The 4872-nt window shown below is 46.3% G+C and overlaps 1 pseudogene; it reads left to right on the top strand.

Moving 5' to 3' along the window:
* The first annotated feature begins 204 nt into the window (after positions 1-204).
* Positions 205-3411, top strand: LOC125531949 (annotated as a pseudogene).
* Positions 3412-4872: the final 1461 nt, after the last annotated feature.

The raw sequence follows: 4872 nt of genomic DNA, 5'->3' as shown, positions 1-4872 counted from the left end.
ACTTGGCTGAGAGAGGGCTCCATGCATTGAAATGTGTCCTGCCAACTCTGCCGATGCCTCTGTGCCTACTCCGTCAGTACACTATACAGTGCTATATACTACTAGGGTGGGTATAGGGTGGTAGACGGGGAGAGTGGCGTCGCAGAGGCCGAGCATCAGGTAGCTCGTTATCTGCGTCGTGGGAACGTGCTATGCGATTCAATCATGGCAGGCTATTTCGAGTTATACGTGGCAATATACACGCACTGGAATAGTGCAACCGTATCCGCTTTGCCCATTGCCAGGACCAGAAGCCCAGATATAATCGATGGGTGTGCGAAGACGGCGGGGGAGAACGATACCGGCGACAGCGCTTATGATGTGTGCTCGGAGGCAACCTCCGGGTGGACCAGAAGGTACACTGGAATCTATTCCGTCAGCAATCCATTAGTCTTGAATCTCACACAGAAACTGAATTTTGCATAACAGCTACGTAGGTTAAGATGGTGCTATTTATTCATTGAAAAGGATAGTCGAAAAATGTGAGATGTTACTGCTGGGGAAGAGAAAAATAGATTTGACTATATAGACAATAAAGTTGCTCAGATTTCTCTAAGTTATTGAAAATGTACAACAAAACGAAACGTTCATTACAGTTACTTACATTTTTTAATTTCTCTAAGCATTTTGTGCATGGTAAAAAAAATTTATGAAGGGTTCGGATTGGGAAGGCGCCAGCAGAGAGGGAGCCAAACCCGGATAGAAAATCTGCTCTAGAACTTGCACTTAGAGCTTATGCTGAAAAACAGGACGGTGTTGTAGTCAAACCAGTTATTGGAACTTCATTCGATTCGGTTGATGAGGGATTCCAATTCTACAACCTGTATTTTTGGGAGGTTGGGTTTGGCGTGCGGTTGGCAAAGAGCAGGTTAAATGTCGATCGGAGGAAGTGCATGCAGGAGATAGTTTGTGCTTGTGCGGTTAGTAACTGCACCCCATTGCTGTAGTGCTGACAATCAGTTGTAGATTTCTTGCAGGCTAAAAGTTTGGCACATAACTTCATGTTAATTGGCTTTGTAGGGTGCACCGCTCAAGGAGAACAGCAGGTCTATCAGGACAGGATGCACAGCTATGATCAGGTTCCTGAGACCAACGGATCATGGATGGTACATCTGTGAGCACAAGGCAGATCATAACCACCAACTGTCACTGACCTGTGGCGAGAAAATGCGTTGGAAGTCTCATAAACACATTGACAAGTACATGAAGGATCTGATTAAGCAGCTCCGTGAGAACAATGTCAGCCTGGGGAAGGTGTACAGCATTATTGGTAGTTTCTTTGGAGTTGCTGAAAATGTGCCATTCACAAAGAGGTCTCTTAAAAATCTTTGTAGAAAAATGAATAAGGAGCAATCAGATGGGGATGCCACAAAAACAATGGAGATATTGGCAGAAATGAAAGCTAATGATCCGGAATTCAACTATGCAGTGCAAGTTGACGAGGAGAGCCGTATCAAGACATTGATGTGGGTGACCGGGCGTGGATGTGACCAATACCGTTGCTTCGGTGATGTTATCACCTTTGACACCACGTACCGCACCAACTTATACGACATGCCATTTGGCTTATTTGTTGGGGTGAACAACCATTTTCAAAGCATAATATTTGGTGGAGTGATGGTTCGAGATGAGAAAGTCGACACATTCAAGTGGGTGTTTAGAGAGTTCGTCCGCATGGTTGGAGGAAAACATCCAAGGACTATACTGACAGGTGAGTGCCGTAGTACAAGTAGTACTGTTGCAAGTTTTGGCATTTGGAATTTCTCACGATTTCTGTTCATTTTGCAGACCAAGCGAGGTCAATGGAAATAGCAATTGAGGAGGAGCTACCGAATACAGTACATAGGTGGTGCAAATGGCATGTCTTGCGGAAGGCGAAGGAAACGATGGGGCCTCTATGGTCGAAGAAGTCGGACTTCAAGAACGAATTCCACAAGCTAGTGCACCACATGATAACGAAAGATGAGTTTGAATCAGGATGGCATCTCATGCTCGACAAGTATAGTTTGAAAAAGCATCCTTTCCTAACTCAGGTATATGAGGTGCGCCATAAGTGGGCGAAACCATATTTTATGGGCGTGTTGTGCGCGAAGATGACTAGCACCCAACACAGTGAGAGTGCGAACCATCTCCTAAAAGGGTATGTACCGCCAGGGTGCCCCATGCATCTATTCCTCAGGCAATTCGAGAAGTTGCAGTTCGACAGGGAATCAAAGGAGAGTTATCAGGAAAAAAGGACCTCCGTTGTAAGTCTATCATGACCGCCCTCGGTTACATGTTGACGCCACTTTATTTACTAATGAAATTTGTCTAACTCTGGTTGCAGGGCGGCGTTGTTCTGAAGTTAAACATCCCTTTGGAGAGACACGCTAGCAAGGTTTATACTCGTACAATGTTCGAACAGTTTGGCGATGCTCTATACAAATCCTGGACGTATGTTCTTGAAGAGCTTGAACGGGGCAAAGTGTATGTCTTGACATATCGGGACACAGCAACGCGTGAGAAGTGGAGCAAGGTGGACTATAAAGTCATTGTCAATTCCTTCTTCGCATGCGAGTGTGGCAGTTTCGAGCATGCTGGGATGATATGCTGCCATGCACTTAAGGTATGTCCGATAGCATGTCCTAAATGTTACATGCAGCCCGAATATAGAAGTATATCAGGAAAGTCAATTTCATTCAGTAAAACATGTACAATATGTAGGTGATGGTGCACCTGGATATTGCAGAGGTACCGGAGAAGCACATTGTTAAACGATGGACAAAGAATGCAAGGGATGTTCTTCCAGAGCATCTGTTGAGGTACCAAAAAGATCAAGGCCCACCGAAGCAGACCACATACAGGCACACCAAGATGTATTTCAAGGCCCTCGAGTGTGTGTAGTTGGATGACAGCAATGTTAACTGCTATGAAGTATTCATGGCTATGATGAACCAAGTTAGTGATACCCTACTGCCATTGAGTTTAGTCAAATATGGCATGGGACTGGCGGAGCGTGAAGCAGCCCAGGTTGCAGATCAGGAAATGGAGAGGCTAGCACCGCCACAGATCAACTATGTCGTGCCTAATCTGAATGAGGATGTCAACGTTCAGCCATCAAATTCTTCTTGCGTTGGGGAACCCACACGCAAACGACAATTAGGAAGGCCAACCACAAGCAGGGACAAGCCCCCCTACGAATCTCATGTCAAAAGATCGCGATTTTGCTCGATTTGTAGGCTACAGGGACACAAGAGCACGACCTGCCCTAAACGTGCTGGAGTTCCGAAAGCGCCTCGGAAATTGCCAAAGTGTTCGAGATGCGGCGTTTTGGGCCACCGGAAGAATGTATGTGACAGAGCGATGGAACAGTTCGAGCCTCGCTTCCTGTGACGCCATGGTCCTTTTGTCGAATTATGAATTAGTGCTGGTGTATGTGGCCAGCCTAGAATTATTTAGCTATTAGAATTTGTACCCTTGACGACTTATTTCCCTTCAATGTAATATTTGAAGATTTAGCTGTTCTAAAACTCACAAATTAGTTAAAAACAACATACAAGTTCCCAGATGGAAATAAACGCGACCGACTGTTCTAAAAGAACAAGAATTAGCTGTTTTCCTTCTCAGGGTTTCTCTATTTTTCACATAGATCATCTCCAAAAAAATTGTTCAAACCCTAAACTATTTGTGAACCAACGATTATCTGCATATCCGTGATTAGAGTTCTACCAAGAGATGGTTCTACATATAACCTCCTCCATGATTCTTAGTGCAACCTGCAAACCCATCAAATGACTAGTACCCCACGAGCCCCACACACAGTAGCCCATGTTGGGGGTATAGATGCTGCTCCGCCCATGTACCGTGTTGTCCATCCACTTGCGGGCTGCTGAGGAATACGGTGAAATATGGGTGCGCGTTCGGTCCTAGCTAATCAAATACGACTGACAACACATATCACGATGCTGTCTCCGCGGGCGTGATACTGAGCTGCCTGCAGACCGGCCTCCGTATCGTTTTATCGGGTAGACGGGAGCGTGCCGCCGTCGGTCCGGTCCGAGAGGCGCTGCGGGGGTCGGTCCAGTCCATGCAGAGCCACGCGTAGAGACGCAAGTGGCTAGGAGAGTTGACTGCGTGTACAGCGGGGGCGCCCGCACGCCTGCGTGCCTGCGTGCCTACGTGGGTCACGTCCGACGCGACGCGATGGCCTCCCTCCTGATGGATGGATTCGCTGCCACCTGCGCTGCGTGCCTGTTCCATCGCTATTATACTCTGCGGGTGTTTGTTTACAGGGACTTAAAAAAGTCTCTATAAATCTCATCTAAACCAAACAGAAACGATTTATAGGGACTTAAAATGGACATTTGTGACTTATGAAATAAGCTAGGAGAGGGGACTGCGTGTACAGCGGGGGCGCCCGCACGCCTGCGTGCCTGCGTGCCTACGTGGGTCACGTCCGACGCGACGCGATGGCCTCCCTCCTGATGGATGGATTCGCTGCCACCTGCGCTGCGTGCCTGTTCCATCGCTATTATACTCTGCGGGTGTTTGTTTACAGGGACTTAAAAAAGTCTCTATAAATCTCATCTAAACCAAACAGAAACGATTTATAGGGACTTAAAATGGACATTTGTGACTTATGAAATAAGACTTTTAAAGAGGGATTTATAGGGACTTATAGTTATAATATGGTTTTATAGAGACTTATAAGTTCCAGGAACCAAATAGATAAGGAATTTTTAGGGACTTGAGACTTATAAATTGGGACTAAAAATAGTTTTAGGACTTATGAACCAAACAGAGCCTCCATCTGTGTGTGCCATGCCAATGATGCGATCCGCTCCGCCGTTGGAT

Source organism: Triticum urartu, unplaced genomic scaffold (genome assembly GCF_003073215.2).
Source record: "Triticum urartu cultivar G1812 unplaced genomic scaffold, Tu2.1 TuUngrouped_contig_8506, whole genome shotgun sequence".
In the NCBI taxonomy this organism is placed as follows: domain Eukaryota; kingdom Viridiplantae; phylum Streptophyta; class Magnoliopsida; order Poales; family Poaceae; genus Triticum; species Triticum urartu.
The sequence above is the reverse complement of the archived record's forward strand: the minus strand, read 5'-3'. Positions and strand labels throughout refer to the sequence as shown.